Source organism: Rosa rugosa, chromosome 3 (genome assembly GCF_958449725.1).
Source record: "Rosa rugosa chromosome 3, drRosRugo1.1, whole genome shotgun sequence".
Classification (NCBI taxonomy): domain Eukaryota; kingdom Viridiplantae; phylum Streptophyta; class Magnoliopsida; order Rosales; family Rosaceae; genus Rosa; species Rosa rugosa.
Genome location: NC_084822.1, coordinates 14540599 through 14559472, shown reverse-complemented (window position 1 = coordinate 14559472; position 18874 = coordinate 14540599). Strand labels below are relative to the sequence as shown.

At 45.6% G+C, this 18874-nt stretch overlaps 2 long non-coding RNA genes across 5 annotated transcripts; one reads left to right on the top strand and one right to left on the bottom strand.

Annotated features, from left to right (window-relative positions):
* The first annotated feature begins 11150 nt into the window (after nt 1–11150).
* Nucleotides 11151–13286, top strand: LOC133739042 (uncharacterized). The gene is made up of 2 exons (XR_009860420.1): nt 11151–11761; nt 12960–13286. It is a non-coding gene; the product is annotated as an uncharacterized LOC133739042 (long non-coding RNA).
* A 999-nt stretch (nt 13287–14285) lies between these two features.
* LOC133739260 (uncharacterized) lies at nt 14286–16671 on the bottom strand. Of its 4 annotated transcripts, XR_009860506.1 has the most exons (6): nt 16405–16671; nt 16188–16277; nt 15788–15933; nt 15534–15701; nt 15282–15367; nt 14286–14818 (listed from the first exon to the last, which is right to left on the bottom strand). It is a non-coding gene; the product is annotated as an uncharacterized LOC133739260 (long non-coding RNA). The 4 variants fall into 4 exon arrangements; XR_009860504.1 differs by lacking the exon at nt 15534–15701 and having other exon boundaries at nt 14286–14813; nt 16405–16665; XR_009860503.1 differs by lacking the exon at nt 15534–15701 and having other exon boundaries at nt 16405–16664.
* Nucleotides 16672–18874: the final 2203 nt, after the last annotated feature.

Genomic DNA, 18874 nt, shown 5'->3' with positions numbered 1-18874 from the left:
TTCTGAAATACACCGCCTGCGAAAACCCGAATTCTAATTCTCTTTGTTTGTGTATCGCACTGCTGTTTGCCTCAAAAATTTAGGTCCAAACAACTGCTTCATTTGTATATATATATAGCTGGGCTAATAGAAAAGAAGGCAATTAAACGCGTTGCAAGTTGCTAGTGCCCCAACCGCGTGGAGCTTCTCTATCCAATTAACCAGAAATTTCCTTCCTCCCCACCTGACTTGCAAGTTGCTAGTACGTGCCCCAACCGTGTGGAGATTCTCTATCCAATGTCCCAGGAAATGTCCTTGCTCCATCATAAAGCTCGACTACTTTTATGGTCAATTAGGGGTGCTCTTATTTTTGTTCTTTTTGTTACTGGGAATTTCTACTGATCAGTTTGCTGTTGTTTTCCTACTTTTCCTCCACGTTATCTCATTTCAGCCTCAAATAAAAAATAATAACATTTTTTTAGAGTGATTTTTGAATTTATCGGAATCTTGAAAAACAAAACCACTTTGTTTTTCAAGCTTCTCTATCCAATTTCCTAGAAATTCCCTTCCTCCCCACCTGACTTGCAAGTTGCTAGTGCCCCAACCGTGTGGATTCTCTAACCAATTTCCCAGGAAATGTCCTTGCTCCATCATAAAGCTCGACTACTTTTATGGTCAATGAGCTCTTTTTGTACTCTTATTTTTGTTCTTTTTGTAACTGGGAATTTCTACTGATCAGTTTGCTGTTGTTTTCCTACTTTTCCTCCACGTTATCTCATTTCAGCCTCAAATAAAAAATAATCACATTTTTTAGAGTGATTTTTGAATTTATCGGAATCTTGAAAAACAAAGTGGTTTTGTAATCATTCAATTGTGAACAATTTTGTATAACCAACATTATATATACATGGAGGCGTGTGTGATATTGGTTACGGGGAGTGAGGAGGGAGCGCTAGCTAGGGCTTGGTGGGTGGTATACTAGTAGAGTCACAAAGTGAAAGCAAACAAAAAGAAAGGAATTCAAAACATATTTCTCATTTCATACCCAGAAATGGGTGCAGGCGTGCAGCTTACGATTTAAAGTTCAAAGAAAAGATTCCTAAATCATGGATTGGTGACAAGTGTGCAAATCCTATAAATTCTTATCCTGAAATTGTACTATATGGCTAGCTAGCAATTTGTAACCGTTGCTCAAATGTTAAGTTGCCAGATACTGTTGTGGGCTTCATAATCTGGGTCAAGAGAGGAAAATGCTAGGTAAAAAATTTAACATTCTCACGCCCTTGAGAGAAAGCCTGTCCTTAGGCTTTAAAGTCGGAGAATCTGATCATGATGGAATGAGCCTCTTCCACGCTGCATCATCAGCCGGAAGCCCGTTATGTTTTTCTTCTTCGCAACAGCCGTATCGAGAACCTTGTAACGAGTCCAAGTGATTGATCCATTGCCATCGAAAAAGGGTAGTGTCACTGTAGGAGAGATATTAATATGATCACCCAATTTCCTTCTAGAGAAGCGAGACATGAAAGGTGGGGTGGAGTTTCGATTCAGCCGGCAGGTCCAATATGTAAACTACTTGTCCGAATTTGGCTAAGATCTGAAAGAGGTCATAAAATCGAGGGGCTATTTTGTGTGGTGGTCTCTTGATGAGTGACTTCTGCCTGTAAGGATGCAATTTGATGTGAATCTATTTCCCTATTTTGAAATATCTCTCTATCTTGCCTTATCAGCCTGTTGTTTCATATTGTTCTAAGCAGTGACCATGTGTTGCTTCAATAGGTCCTGGAGCTCCTCTGTTCTATAAAGCCTGGTCCACAGCGTGAACTAATGTAGTGCATGGAAGTAGGGGTCATCAAGGGCCGGACTAGGGCCGGCTCTACCCTAAATTTTAGGACTTAGGGTCGGGCCGGGCCGGGCCTAATCAAAGTCAACAAAATTTAGGGTCGGGCCGGGGCTATTTAACCCTTACCCGCCCCAAAAGTCCGATCCGCTAGGGCCGAAAGAGCCGGGTCGGGCCGACCTTCCGAATATGGCCGAAATGGGCTGAAATGGCCTTATTTTGTTTAACAAAAAAAAAAACATTATTTTTTTTCTTCTCAAAATGTGGCTCAATGGTTATATAGGTAATACAAGACTCATTGTTTTTGGTTGATCATATAATATATATATATATATATATATATATATATATATTAAGTTATAACATTTTTTTTTTTTGATAGAGTAATAGAGATTTCATTTAATCCCAAAGCCAAAACGACACATACAAATAAACCCTATATGCTTGTACCCTAACTCAGTGGTCCAGCAGCTAAGGGAATACGGGTACCATCCACTAGTACATTGTCGCTCAAATATTCAAGAGCCTACAAAACTACTGTACATACATGTACATTTACAAGCATAATTAGCTATATTGGGCTACGCTCATGGTACCGCCAGAGGTACTGATTCCCGCCAAGGGAGTAGCCTACGGACACATAGTCAGGCGAGCTACCGCCTGAGCCTCGGATCACCCTCAGATCACCGCCGACGCGCCGCCACGCGCCGTGTCAAGATAGCATCAGAAGCTCCTGATACTGGGAACTGAAGCACATCAGTCCCACATCGAAAACAAGGAGAAGATCAGCCTCCTCCTCACTTATAAAATGTTCTCTCCTCTCTCCTCATTAAATACGCATTTACTACTCATTTATTGTTATGCTGCCTATATGCATTGACTGACTTAGGCATCGGAGAAGTGAAGACCGCCCAACGCGGTCTCCCTCTGACGCCCTGTCTTTCATTTGACAGCTAGCGAAGATCACCGAGTCTACAGAGTAGCGGTCCGCCCACCAGACCCGCGTTAAACGAAGGTTCGGCTACCGCCGGACTTTGAGCATTAACATTGGTGCCGTCTGTTGGAAACCTTGAACAAAAGGTCATCCCACCACAATTACCATGACTAACGGTAGCGGGGGAAACGCTGAAGAGCAGGCGGACCAATCCGCCATTCCCCAACCCTCCAACCCAGCGGTAGGCGTTAACCGCGCACTATTCAACACCCCAGCCAACCCCGGCGGTGAGGCAAATCCAAGCAGCAGCCGCCCACCGGGCCAGGATCTTGCTGCTATGTACGAGCTGGCGCTAGCGGACCTCCACAAGGCAAACAGAGAGCGTGAAGAGGAGCGCAGAGAGAAGGCCGAGGCCCAAAAACAAGTGGCTACGCTGATGACACGTTTTGATGAACTAAAAAGGACGCTGGAGAGAACCGCCAATCCAGCGCAGAGCGAGCAATCACGTAGCACCAGGCGTAGTCGGCCCAACACTGGCACATTGGTACCAGGACCAGTCATACAGATGCAGGTACCGCTGGACCCACCTAAACTATTGGGGATGGGACCACCGCCCATCCCCCAACTAATGTTGGAGCAGGAGGCGGAATCAATGCCGCACATCAACCGCTCGGAAGCTAGGGCGAGAACTGAAGCCTGAAGGCAATCCGCCTGCGCCAAGGCGCAGACAGGTCCAACGGAATATCCAGGCAGGTTCCGCCTGCAATGCAACAGCCCAAATACTGGAAAGGATGCAACAATTGGAGCAGAGATTAATCCGGGCGGAGTCGGGCGCCCCAGCGCCAACTCAAAATCCGCTTTTCGCGTCCAGACCAGGGCCCTTCACCGTTGCGATTCTGCAGGCTATCAGACCAGCGTACGCAAAAACCCCAAAGATGTCACACTACAGCGGCATGTCTGACCCCTTCGTCCATATGGACACCTTCAAGAAAGTCACCAACAACAAGGGATTTGACGACGCCACCCTGTGCCACTTGTTCAGCGAAACGTTGGATGGTGAGGCAATGAATTGGTTCTTCGAGTGTCCGCCGGGATCCATTGACTCATTCCATGCACTATCACACGCCTTCCTCTCTCGGTTCATCTTATTGTCCGCCGGACATCACAACACAAGTCAGCTGTTCAGCGTCAAGCAAGGGGCAGACGAATCACTGAAGGCATTCGTCACAAGATGGCGGGCGGCAGCATCTCAGTGCCGCGATCTAGACAAAACAATGGCATCGGCGGCCTTCAAGCAGGGACTCCTCAAGGGGCCATTCCTCTATCACCTCAACTACAATCATCCAAATGCGGCATATGACCACGTCATGAGTGAGGCGGTCATTCACGCCCAGGCGGAATTCATCACATATGGAGAAACCCCACCGCCACCAGCAACACCAACAAAGACAACACAACCCTCCTCCAGTCATCAGGAGACCGCTAACAAGACCCCCGCTGCGCCGCTAACTGACAAGAAGAGGGAGTGGCAACAGGGCCACCACCAGAACAAGCGGCAGAAGGACCAACACTACAACAAGGGCAACCGCCCATCCCATGGGGATAACCGCAACAAACAAACGGAATCTTCTCAGCGGTATGCAGTGTTTACAGTCCTCACAGCCTCGTATGAGGAAATATACAATCAGTGCAAGGATCAGATCCCACCGCCACCCCCAGCAAGGTACCCAAAAACGGGAAAACCAAGAAACACCGGCAAGTGGTGTAAATATCACGAGGACAGCGGTCACAATACCAACAGCTGCAACGCTCTAAAAACGGCCATTGAGACCTTGTACCGTGACGGCAAGATGGAGCAGTTCAAGGTGCGCCAACCGCCACCTGTGATCGCCAACATTGAGACCTTGGGCCGCATCAACACCATCGACGGCGGTGCTCCAATCACTAGCATGTCTCACAGAGCAAGGAAGCGCTATGCACGCGCTAATCACCCAAAAGAAGTCTGCAACATCCGCTACGAGAGATCCGCCAAACTCCGGAAGTCAGGTTGGGAACCTATTACCTTCTCAGAGGAGGAGGAACGAGGAGTGCATCTACCCCATGACGACCCATTCTTGGTCGACGCCATTCTTGGCAGATTTTCAGTGGGGAGAATCCTGGTGGATAGCGGGTCCGCTGTTAACGTCATCTTCAGCGGTTGCTACAACCACCTCAAGCGGAACAGGAAGTTACTCCAGGATCATGAGCCACTACTCAGCTTCTCCGGTGACGTCACGCAACCGCTGGGTTCTGACTACATGCGATTGACCATTGGCACTAGTCCATGTATGGCGGAGATACATACTGAGTTCATAGTCGTCGATTGTTTCAGCTCGTATAACACCATCATCGGACGGCTGACACTCAACAAGCTCAAATGCATCATCGCCGGATACATGCTTCTCATGAAGTTCCCCACACCCAACGGTACGGGCTGTGTGAGGGGAAGTCAGCAGTTGGCACGAGAATGCTATTCAACGACTATAGCGCGGTCAACGCGCCGCCATGAAATCCTGACAGTGGGAAACCAGGCACCGCTACCAAATATCTTCGAGGACCCTAGGGATGAGGAGAAGAAGTACGTAAAGAAGGAGCCAGTCAACCCAGAAACGTCGTTGAAGGTTGTCTGCATCTCGGACGAGCACCCTAAGCGGACAGTCTGCATAGGCGCCCAATTGGACCCAGAGGTAGCGGCGGAACTCACTCAATTCCTACGTGACAACGCTGCCGTCTTTGCATGGTCATGCGCAGACATGCCAGGTATCTCCCCTGAAATCATCACACACAAGCTGACCATTAAACCATCCTTCTATCCCATCAAACAGAAGCGGCGGACCTTTGATGAAGAGAAGTACCGGGTAATAGGAGAGGAGGTTGCCAAGCTCCAGGGCATTGGGTTCATCCGCCAAGTCATCTATCCCCAGTGGATTTCCAACTTGGTTATGGTCAAGAAGCCCAGCGGAAAGTGGCGGATGTGTGTCGACTTCAAAAATCTCAACAAGGCATGCCCAAAGGATAGTTTCCCGCTACCCCGCATTGATCAACTAGTTGATGCAACCGCTGGACATGAGCTCCTTAGCATGATGAACGCTTTCTCCGGCTATAATCAGATCAAGATGCATCCCGACGACCAGGAGTACACCACTTTCACCACCGACAAGGGCCTATACTGCTACAACGTTATGCCTTTCGGTCTGAAGAACGCCGGCGCAACTTATCAACGACTGATGAACGCCATGTTCGCGGAACATCTCGGAAAAATAATCGAGGTCTACGTGGACGACATGCTGGTCAAGAGCATAAAAGCCAGCAGACATGTGGCAAACCTCAAGATCATAGTAACCATTCTCCTGGCCTATGGTATGCGCCTCAACCCAGAAAAGTGTTTCTTTGGCGTCACCGCCAGCAAGTTTCTGGGTTATATCGTCAGCGAACGAGGCATCGAGGCTAACCCGGACAAGGTACAAGCCATCCTCGACCTGGAGGACCTTGAGTATAAAGTACACGTCCAATGCCTCCAGGGCAAGTTAACCGCCCTTTCTCGATTCATCTCCAGACTCACTGATAGGTGTGCCCCATTTTTCAAAGTCCTCAAAATGACTCACAAGAAAGTCATCAACTGGAACCCAGAGTGTCAGGCGGCGTTCCAGGGCTTGAAAGAATACCTGGCGGCAGTCCCACTTCTTTCCATTCCTGTGCAAGGAGAAACACTGTACATATACCTAGTGGTATCAGTGTCAGCGGTAAGCTGCGCCATTGTACGGCGTGAAGGCCAGGAGGAACTCCCAGTGTTCTACGCCGGCAGGGGCATGAACGGAGTAGAAACAAGATATCCTCCCTTAGAACAACTCGCTCTCGCACTCATCGTTGCCGCCAGACGCCTCCGCCAATACTTTCAGGCCCACACAATCCATGTATTAACCAATCAACCGCTGAAGCAGGTAACGCAGAACCCTGAACACTCAGGACGCCTCAGCAAGTGGGCCATTGAGCTCAGCGAGTTCGACATTGAGTACAAACCAAGAACCGCCATGAAGGGCCAGGCAGTGGCAGACTTCATTGCTGAACTCACCGAGTGTCAACTCGAACCAGGTAGGGAGACAGAGCCCGGAACGGAAATGGTGACCGCTGAAGGGCCGGCTCCCCAGCAGTCAGACTGGAACCTGCATGTGGACGGCTCAGCTAGTACCAAGGCCAGCGGCTCCGGAGTCATCCTAACAGGACCAGGGGGGCTGAACGCGGAGTACGCGTTGAAATTCAACTTCAAAGCTTCAAACAACATGGCGGAATATGAAGCACTCATCGCCGGCCTACTCCTCGCCATCGACTCAGGGGCTGACAGCGTCAACATCTTCAGCGACTCTCAATTAGTCGTTAACCAGGTCAACGACAGCTTCCAAGCCAAGGACCAACAGTTAGCGGCATATTTGGGGTACGTCAAGACACTGCTCAAAAAATTCAAATTTCACACCATCACACAAATCCCCAGGGAAAAGAACGCCAAGGCTGATTCACTGGCGAGACTGGCAACCGCCCAGCCACATCAGAGTCCAGCGGACACAAGAGTGGAATGTCTTGACAAGCCAAGTATCACAAAAACCCTGGCGGAGATCTTCAACATTGAGGTCAATCCCAGCTGGATGGACGAGATTATCGAATACAAGCGCAACGGGACATTGCCAGAGGACAAAGTCAAAGCACGACAGCTTCAGCGGAGAGCAACCCGCTACAACATCCAGAATGGCAAGCTTTACCGCCAGGGATTTACCCACCCCAACCTCCGCTGTTTAACCCCAGAAGAGGGAAAGGTCGTGCTGGCAAGGATACACGGCGGAGAATGCGGAAACCACTCGGGCGCCAGATCCTTGGCCAATCGCACAATGCGACAAGGCTACTTTTGGCCCACACTCGGTGATGACGCCTGGCGGATATCGAGATCTTGCCACAAGTGCCAACAATATGCTGATCTCCCACATGCACCGGCAGAGCCGCTGTCAATCATCATCGGCCCATGGGTTCACTCTACGTGGGGCCTCGACTTAATGGGAAAATTCCAAACCGCCAAGGGCCAATTCAAGTACATCATTGTTGCTATCGACTACAACAGCAAGTGGATAGAGGCAGAGCCACTGACGGCAATAACTACCGCCAAGGTAATTCACTTCCTCTGGAAGAACATCTACTGCCGCTATGGTGTCCCACATACAATCATTACAGACAACGGCACACAGTTCAACAACAGGGAACTCATCTCTTTCACCGCCAATCTTGGCACCAAAATGAGTTTTGCATCTGTCGCTCACCCCCAAACCAACGGCCAGGTCGAAGCAGCAAACAAGATAATCAAGAAGCTGCTAAAAAAGAAACTCGACACCGCCAAGGGTTTGTGGGCGGAGAAGCTTCCAGAAGTTCTATGGGCTATCAGGACAACCCCAACTTCCGCCACTGGCGAAACTCCCTTTTGTTTGATGTTCGGAACTGAGGCTGTACTACCTGTCGAGGTAACTCAACCTACCGCTAGGGTCGAAGGCTACTGCCCCGAGACCAACAGCGACGGCGTCAACCTCGACAAGGACCTCGTAGAGGAAAAACGACACAAGGCCCATTTGCACAATCTGCAAAACAAGCAGCGGATATCACGTTTCTACAACACCAGGGTCAAGGCCCGGAACCTCCAACTGGGGGACTGGGTAATGAAGGAAGTAATTCCACCGCCAACAAAACTCCGCCCAACTTGGGAAGGTCCATACAAAATGTGGAAAACGTTAGCCCAGGAACCTTCTACTTAATGGACAAGGATGGCGTCACAACGACCCACCCTTGGAATACTGAACACCTTCGGTATTACTACAAATAGTCATTCCGCTACCCAGGAGCATCTTGACTTAGCTAAATTTTTGTTCAATATTTAGCTAAGGGAAGCTACCCAACGGGTACTACCCCGCTTTTGTAAACGCTGATCAGTCAGCTATCAATGAAACGAGGAATTATTCAAACCATTGTTACCAAGTCTAGCACTGAGGGCAACTGGCAACGCCAGTAATCGTCAGCGGACCACGTCCGCTACATTGTGCACTTGGACCAATCTTAATTCCTTTAATGTTTAATTGATTGGCAAAAGAAAACTCTAAGTCAAAACCCTAGCGGTACAAGCAGATCATGACAAACACCAAATTTCAAAGTTTCATTCCATATAAAGGGCTGGGACTCCCCACCCAAAAGTGTTCATTACAAAGATAAAATTTTTTTACGCCTCAGCGGCTACAAAAAGAGTTCAACATCTCTCAGGGGTTGGCCTCAGCATCTTCACCTTCGGCATGCGGCGGCGGGTGTGCGCGGCTCGTTTGGTCAGACCCTCGGGCAGTGGGACTTGGAGTCTCTATTGTACCATCCGCCCTAGTATGGGCCGCCAAAAAACCATCACGGGACACCTCCGACTGGGTAGGAGGAGGAGTCCGCTGGGAACCATCCGCCGGGCGTGCGCCACTCTCTCCGCTTCCCGAGCGAGCGCCTTCAGCTTGGGCGGGGACCACACCCTTCGTCGGCGGGGCATTCTGAGCTGGCGGAACGCTGGGCTGGGACGCCTTCACCCAATCGATAGCGCCCTTCTGTTTCAGCATCTCCACATTGGCTAGGGCCCCAGCCTTCGCCGACTCAGTCATCGCATTTTTATAATCCGCCGACTGTTTGAATGCCTCAACAGCGGCGGCCGCAGCGCGGCTCCCTTCAGCTCTCAGGCGGGCGATCTCACCCTCTAGCTTCTTCACCTCGGCTAGTCTGGCGGCGGACTCCCGCTGCATGATATCCATATTCTTATCCTTAGCGGCCACCTGTTGCTGCAGCAGGGACATGTCTTGCTCCAGCTTGGAGACATGATCATTCCGCTCCAAGTCCCGCTTGACAGCCACCGCCAGCTTGCCGCGGGCATCTGCGGCGTCACAATCCGCCTTTGTCAGGCGCCGTTCCACCTCCGCCAGCCTGTCCCTGGCATCCGCCAGCTCTCTCTGAAGACCCTCCATCTCCTCCCTGAGCTCCCGCTCAACCCGGGGCTGCTTCGACGCCACCAGGAACATTTCGTGCAGCCCAACCGACAGGTGACCAAAGGCCGAGCTAAAGGGCGACTGGTCAATGGCCGTTGGGCGCGAAATCCCCGCCAGGCCGCCAAACCCCAGCCGCTCGCAGAGGTGGTAAAGAAATTCCCGCTCACCGTCGGTCATGAACTCTGCGTATGCGGCAAATGAGTCCAAGTCACTCGCAGGCACCTCTGTCTCAGCAACCACTGGCGCCTTGGGCGGCGCTTGGCGAGCCTTCTTCTGCTGGCGGGCCCCGATGGTCTCCACATTGTCCCCCTCTTCCTCATCAGCGGAGTCATTTTGCCGACGCCTTCGCTGAAGCACCCTTGTGTTTCCAGCAACAGGCCTCAACCCCCTCGGCGGCTACTCCAGCCCGGCGGCGGTGACAGTCCCCGCCGGCTGCACCACTTTCTCCTTCTGTAACCCACGCCGATTGGCAGGCTCTCTCTCTTTCTGCGGCGCGGTGGTTGCAGACCCCTTTTTCCCGCCGGCCACATTGGCCCCCGCCTGAACGACGGGCAGGCCGTCACCACCAAGGTGGGAGTGATGCGGCATAGGTAGCACCACTGGAACCTCGGACGGGCTCAGTGCCAGCGTTTCCGGGTTCACGACCGTTTGCTGAGCCGCCAGCCCGGAGGCATACATGGTCTCCAAGAAGTTATCGATCTCAGCACGGTCCATAGCTTTGTCAAAAGCGTCGCGGCTCGCTTTGTTACCTGGCGGAGTTTCTAAAAAAAAAAAAAAAAACAAACCAGTCAGCCTGAGACAGTCTGATCGAAGGTACAATGTGGCGGAGATTTCTTACCAACGGCATGAGTCAGTCGTTGATCGACCAACAACTCCCAACCGGTAAGAAGGCGAAAGTCCAGTAAGTTGCGATTCCGCCAACAGCCTCTGATACGTGCCACGCGACACTCTTCTTCACGAGTCAGGTTATAGCGCAAGCCTGCTACACAAGCAAAAACAGTATCGTTAGTAGAGTACAAGGCTATACATAAGAGAAACCGCCAGCTATGTTCAGCGGAGACCGGCAAACAACCTCGGATAGGCTGAAACTCCGACTTAATCCTAAACGTCGGCTCCCCCTCGTTGGACCCAGCTTGGTATTCCCACCCCGCCGTGGCAACACAGAAGGTCCCCCGCCAGTAGGACATGGAATCCCTCAGGTTCTCGATCAGCTTGGGCGCCCCCTGGCGGCGGCTCAAATTCACCTGCTTTCTGCAACCTTGGCGCTTCACGTACACCAGCTCGTAGAAGTGCAGCACTTCCACCACAGTTGGGCTTAGTTTGGGATTGATTTTGGAGCTGCTTTTGAACCTGCTTCTGCTTTTGGGCTTATGCTATGCTGTTTGGTAAATTGTCTAGAAGCAGCTTTTGGTCCGAATTGATTCTCCTAGAAGCTGAAATTGAGAAGCAGCCAAGTACCAGCTTTGGGAAGCTGCTTCTGTGGAAACACGGAGTGAATAGGGATTCATTAAATGAAATTTACTCTTTTTTCCTATTATGTCCTCATCTTTTCTATGACTTACCTTTGACCCAGATAAGTTTTTGTTATGCATTCGGGTTCTCTCTTCCCAGCCTCCTCTGCCGTCAAAGCTCATTGCATTTGCTTCTCTCTTCCCATCGATCGATCTCTCATGTGTCTTCAAAACCCGATTCCGTCGCTTCTCTCTTCCCATCGATCGATCTCTCCTGTGTCTTCAAAACCCGATTCCGTCGCTTCTCTCTTCCCATCGATCGATCTCTCCTCTGCCGTCAAAGCTCAAAACTGAAGCTTCTCTCTTCCCATCGATCGATCTCTCCTGTGTCTTCAAAACCCGATTCCGTCGCTCCTCCCCCACACGCCCCAAACCCAAAGCATTCCCGGACCCCAGCTTCTTCAACCTCCTTTCGTACCTGGTAAGCTCCTCATCAGAACACTCTCCACATCTTCCTTGTTTTTCCTCCTCCCAGCATCTGGTCGAAGAGGTTTGATGAATTTCCTAATCTTAATTTTTTTTTTTTGTATCCTAGAACAAGAATTTCTAAAACAAATACTACTTGGTATAGAATGATGCTGACTACATATATCATTTACAATTTACGTACGGGAATGTTATAGCCTTTGCCGTTTTCTGTGTGTTAATATTGTGGTTAATTTATTAGTACATAATTAAGTTCTTGACCATGAATTAATGGAAGGCAATTCTAAGTTGCAATTAATTAATTTCAGGTCTCTAGTCTGGTTGTGTTCCTTCAGTTGTGAATTCATGTTGTTTGGAAATTCGTGTTTAGTTTGTATGTTTGGTATCCTTGCTTGTTCACCCAAAACTGAAAACTAGATGACTGATGTGCAATCTTATGGCAGGGGAAGTGAATATGTAGAAATTAATGTAGCCATAGATAGCCTTCATTCAACAATGATAAACATGTGATGCTTGTTAGCAATGAAGCAAAAAACTTGCCTTTGTCCCAATCCGTTATCAGGATGATAGCTGTCGGCTTACATCTGTTGGTATTTTCTGTTCTACTACTGTTTTTCATCAAACTGTAAATCATGACTTGATTTTAGAAATACAGCATGAAAGTTAAGAATTTGGAAAACTGGGCAGTTGAGGGAGGTATCAAACAAGGTTCATAATGCAGAACTGAAGTTGTTCTTTTTTAATGTGATTTGGGGTGTTCAATGGATGTCATGATCAGATTAAACCATTTTGGATCAGTTCAACAATTTGGAATAACTATTATTGAAGATTTATTAGAGTTGAAAGTCAGGGATTTGTTCTCAAAGTATGAAACCTGAAAAGTAGTCATTACCAATCAACTTTCTTTATTGTTTACCTCATAAACCAACACCCTACATTTTTTTGGTCTTGAAATGGAAGTGAGAATTGAAATGTTACTAAATTGACCTGCAAATAATGCTTCAGTTTCTCTGCATAGTTTGGGTCAATTTGGTTTTTGGTGATTCTTATTGGTTTACCTTACTGAGTGTATGAGTATGGACCTTTTTGTTTGCTTCTGTAGATAAAAAAGGAAATGGACTTAACAAACATAATAGTATCCCTGTTAAAGCTCTGTATTAATCCAGCCTTTTCTCTTGTTTGTATTAATCCAGCCTAGTCATACAATCCTGCGAAAACCCCACTGACATGAGCGGCGCAGGGAACCGAGTAGTGAAGAGATGGAGGATAATGAACATGATGGAGATGGTCCGGGAAGACAAGAAATGGAGGTGTTAAGAAATGCAATTGCACAAAGTCTAATGAATGCATCTACTTAGCATTTAGTTGCAAATTTCAAGTGACTTTAATTTATTTTGTGTAATGGTTCCGGTTGAACTATGGTCGGGAAATTAATCCAAATATTCTTGACTTATTTTGTGTAATAGTAAAACATAATATGCATATTGAAGAGTTTAAAGTAAATCTTTTATTCGGTCCAACCAAGGGTACAAGAATAATACATGAGAAAATTTTTTATTTGGTATAGTTACATAATCAAAAAACAAAATTATGTATTTTAATAGCATATCTTAGCATGTATGCCCATTTTGGTAATTATACTCAGTCAAAGCACTTTTGCCTTGCAACTTACCAAACACCTATAAATTGCTTTTCGTTCTCACAGCACTTTTAAAAACAGTTTACCAAACACCTCAGCTGCTTCCTCTCACAGCAAGTTCGGAAGTGCTTCCTCTCACAGCAAGTCCGGAAGTGCTTCCTCTCACAGCACAGCAATCCCAAACTAAGCCTTGGTCCCTCACAACCGGACAGCCGCCATAGTGAGTTCAGCGCCAGCATTAACCGCCACATGTTGGGACAAATTTGCCCAAAAGCAAGGCCAAACACTATGCCAAAAAATGAATCAGACGACAGTTTTTCACTGTCGTCTGATAGTGAAAATTGCTGTTGTTAATACTCCTGCCATCTGATGCAGGTATCAGACGACAGCGCGAAACTGTTGTCTGAATCCAATTTGGACAAGCGCTAGTATTAATATGCATGTTGTCTGAATACCAGAAAGGACGACATACGACTGTGTAGAGTCCGTTGTGCAAGTCATATTAAGTCAACAGCAATCTCATGAAAAGTAACTTTTGAAGCAAAGTTTGACAAGATCAGTTGTGTATAAACTGTTGTCCCTTTAAATGTTCTACATCATTTTTTTGAGATAACGCTGTTGTCTGAATTGAGACAAAACAACAGAAGTTTGTAGAAAGCATTGTGTGTTTGGGTGTGATACTACAGAACATGGTACTTTATTGTTGTGTTTTTTCTAGTTGGGCAATTAAAATTGTTTGAAAAGTATTGTAGTTAGATTGTTCATACAACAGTTTTTGAATACCATTTTATAATGTTCCATTGTCAGACAATTGTTAGACAATAGTTTTCATTTGGAATGAAATGGTACGAGAGAGTCACAAGACATTATGCACATAGCATTTAACCAAAACCAATTGACCAACAGTCAAAAACATATCCATTGATTAAACATTCAAAACCAATTCATTCCATCATCACCCCAACATTAACATACTAACCCTACCTAAACATAAAGCCCAAAAACATCAAGGCCAGAAACATATTGTACTAGTCCACTTCCTTGTACGTCTTCATCAACTTCCGAACTCTATACCTTTCCTTCCTCTTCCTTCTCAGCAACAAGATATCCAAAGTAGAACCCGACACCAAACTGACCAGTCATGCTAACATCAGCTCCAGCAGCCTAGACTTCCATGAATTCCTTGGTGCTAGACCTTGCAATGGCACCAAGGTTATTGACCAAATCTGAAAACACAAATAGAGCAAACTCATTAAGTACCATATATAACATCGATTTCAATATTGCAATACAGAAAAAGGGCAACTAAATGGTACATCATTTTGCTTCCCTGTACTCTTTCTTTTAAGTGTCATTTGTCTTTGATTGTACACTGAAGAAGGCTCTAAAACCTCATAAAAGCTGGTATCTAACCTGACAAAACACAGAATTAACTCACTAAGCTCTGAAACAATATTGAATGGTGTATCAAGTTTAAAATTTGAACAAAGGCAACAATATATCAAGTGAAGTGTTCTGAACAAGCAAGTTTAAGAACTATACAGATCTAATGCCCACCACCTCTTCTCTTTCACTTTTACTTTCGAGTTTGAATCAAAGGGTTATAAGGCTCTGCCTTTTGGCTAAAGTTGGAAGCTGATATCAGAAATTTCTGAGACTGACTTCTGACTTCGGAAATTCATAACTAATTGCAGAAAATTCCGTTTTGGGTGATTCCAGTTCTAAATGACTCTTTAAGATGTCTACTAAAACACTTTAGAAGAAGCCAACCTCAAATTCCCAGTAGATCAGTACAGTTTGACAAAAGAAAGTGACTGGGTCGAAATTCCAGAAATATGAATCAGAAAATCATAGGTGTGTTAACTGTGTATGTTACCTTTATTACGAACCTTCAGCATGAGTGCTCCTTGTCAGGGACTGGCTATAGATTAGTTCCTTTACGAACATGTTGATCTATGATATCTGAAAAAAGGAAGGCAATATTCATGTTAAATTTGAAACATGGTCCCATGAAACTGCTATGGAAAACAATCATTTTTCATATATGATAGAGTAGCTTTATGCAGCTTTATTACATGTACAATAGAGGGTGAGAGAATACATGATATTGGACTTTATTACAACGTACTTTCTTCTGAAGTTCCTCCAAATAGCTATCAAAATAATCCTGCGGTCTCTATCTCTTTCAACTACTTTGAAACGTTCATCATACTCAAATATGCTCTCTAATTTGCTGAATGATATATATATATATATATAGGCCCCAATCTACCTCTTTGAATAAGTTGCGATGAACCTGAAGCCAACTCCAAGTTCAACATCAAACAACTTTGTAATTGGCTCTATCAAAATACCAGCAAAGTAGAACAAAACAAAGCTCACCTGAAGCTCTTGGAGAATAGAAGACTGGAAGAGACCGACACTGGTGAGAGGACCACTCAGACTGATCTCAATGTAGACGGGCCCACCTCTTGAACCCGAGAGCTCCTCCTCCTCACCACTAAAGCCATTAACGTCTTCAACATAGTCTTTCATCAATCAAATCGAACAAAGATTTGATCTTTAGTTACACGAGTCGAAACAGTCCACAATTTTGAACAAAGCAGAAGAAATACAAGTATACCAATCAACAAATTGATATATCAGACACCCAAAAGCAGAAAGAAATCCATTGTTTCACACATCAAATCAACCGAATGAATCATGACAGATCGAATCAATCGAATAAAAAAAAACAAAAGAAATTTCAAGGACAGATCGAGTTTTTGAGAGAGGGACATACGAGGATTAAAAGGACTATACTGGTAGTCGGAGAGCTCCTTCTTGCGAACTAGTTGGAGGGAGCCGCTTCACGAACCCATCTCAATTTAAACTGATCATGAGAGACAGTTTGGGTTTGAGAGACAGATCGATCAAAAAATGAAAACCCAGAAAGTAAAACGAAGAAAGTTTTTGGGTTTGAGAGACAATCAGACAGATTGATCAACTATTCGACTTACCGTCACCGGAGTCACCGTTGAGGAGAGCGAGGGCCATCGACGGCCGAGGAGAGAGGCTGAGAGGGAGAGGGCCCGTGCCGGAGAGACTAGAGAGAGAGAGAGAGGAGAGATGGCGACTGCAGTTTAGGTTTTGCCGTTTTGACAAGCTGAGGCGGGCAAAGTCGAGAGAAGAGAGAGGTGAAGAGCACAGGAGCTGTGGAGCTGGGCCTCTGAGAGAAGAGAGAGGTGGAATCTGAACCATTTATTTCTTTCTCCAAGATAAAATCAGGAGTTTTGTGAAAAGGGGGAAATTTAAGTTTTGGCCAAAAAATAGGCGGGTAAAAGTCGATGGAGTGAACCAGAAAATTGAGTTATCTTTCTCCAAGATAAAGACTCATTGTATTTTATTGAACATATTTAATACACACACTGAAGGTGGAAGTCACTGAAATTTTTACCACTACCATATATTCATATACGGACGACATCCAACGGTGCATTTTAAAAAATTTCATTTCGTCCCCCAATTTGCTCATGGAGGATAACAAGCCTAATAAACGAGTTATACTACATTAATAGGCATATAAGGATTATGTGCGATCCAAAAATTTTGAAATGGAAATCGACCAATCTGAAAATTCTCATATGTTTATACAACATTGATAGGTATTGTGTAAAAAAATTAGGTCGATCTGCCATGAATAAGGCGCCCAACGTAGCGGTCAACGCTTTGCACAAGCAAACTTCCCTAAGGGGAGCGGCACCATGCGCGGACAAACGTTGCAGAATTTTGACATCCGTAAGTAGACCCCTTACTCATGAGAGCGTGGGAGCTGAAAGATCGAAAAAAGTGAATTGCCAAGGACCGGTTAAGAGCATATTTGTTTTATGTTCTATTTAGGGTATTGAGTTGACCGGGTAGATCGAGGTCCAACCGAATGCGGAAATTGTTGAAATTTCTACCACTAACATATATTCATATGCAAACAACATCCAGCGGTTCATTTTAAAAAATTCCATTTCGTCCCCCATTTTGCTCATGGAGGGTAACAAGCCTAATAAACTAGTTATACTACATTACAAGACATATAAGGATTATGTGCGATCCAAAAATTTTGAAATGAAAATCGATCAATCAAAAAATTCTCATATGTTTATACAGTAGTGATAGGTATTGTGTAAAGAAATTAGGCCGATCCGCCGTGAATAAGGCACCTAACGGAGCGGTCAACGCTTTGCACAAGCAAACTTCCCTAAGGGGAGCGGCACCATGCGCGGACAAACGTTGCGGAATTTTAACATCCATAAGTAGACCCCCTACCCATGAGAGTGTGGGATATGAAAGATCGAAAAAAGTGAATTGCCAAGGACTGGTTAAGAGCATATTTGTCTTATGTTCTATTTAGGGTATTGAGTTGACCGGGTAGATCGAGGTCCAACCGAATGTGAAAATTGTTGAAATTTCTACCACTAACATATATTCATATGAAAACAACATCCAGCGGTTCATTTTAAAAAATTCCATTTCGTCCCCCATTTTGCTCATGGAGGGTAACAAGCCTAATAAACTAGTTATACTACATTAATAGGCATATAAGGATTATGTGCGATCCAAAAATTTTGAAATGAAAATCGATCAATCGGAAAATTCTTATATGTTTATACAATAGTGATAGGTATTGTGTAAAGAAATTAGGCCGATCCGCCGTGAATAAGGCACCTAACGGAGCGGTCAACGCTTTGCACAAGCAAACTTCCCTAAGGGGAGCGGCACCATGCGCGGACAAACGTTGCGGAATTTTGACATCCATAAGTAGACCCCCTACCCATGAGAGTGTGGGAGCTGAAAGATCGAAAAAAGTGAATTGCCAAGGACTGGTTAAGAGCATATTTGTTTTATGTTCTATTTAGGGTATTGAGTTGACCGGGTAGATCGAGGTCCAAACGAAGGCGGAAATTGCTGAAATTTCTACCACTAACATATATTCATATGAAAATAACATCCAGCGGTGCATTTTAAAAAATTCCATTTCGTCCCCCATTTTGCTCATTAAGAAGTTAACATTACATTGGTAAAATGGTTTCAACTCGACCAATTGATTATTTTTAGTTATGTTGATTACTTGATTTATTTCAAAATTGGTATTACATGAATATATTGTCCAATTTGAAATAATAGCTTTGTAATTATTACAGTTAATTAGTTAACAATAATTATTGGTAAATATTAAAATACCCATAAGATTATATTAAAACGGCGGCGTTTTTGTCGAATTAACGGTTAATTCTTAAAAAAAAATTATTTTTTTCTTCTCAAAATATGGCTCAATTTAAAAGACTCATTTCCTAATATGGCAGATTGAAATAATTTTCTACACTTCCATAGTTTTATACATATAACACATGTAATAGAAAATAACAAAAATAAAATATAAATTTTAGGGCCGGGCCGTGGGGTAGGGCCGGGTTTTATTTGTGTGACCCATACCCT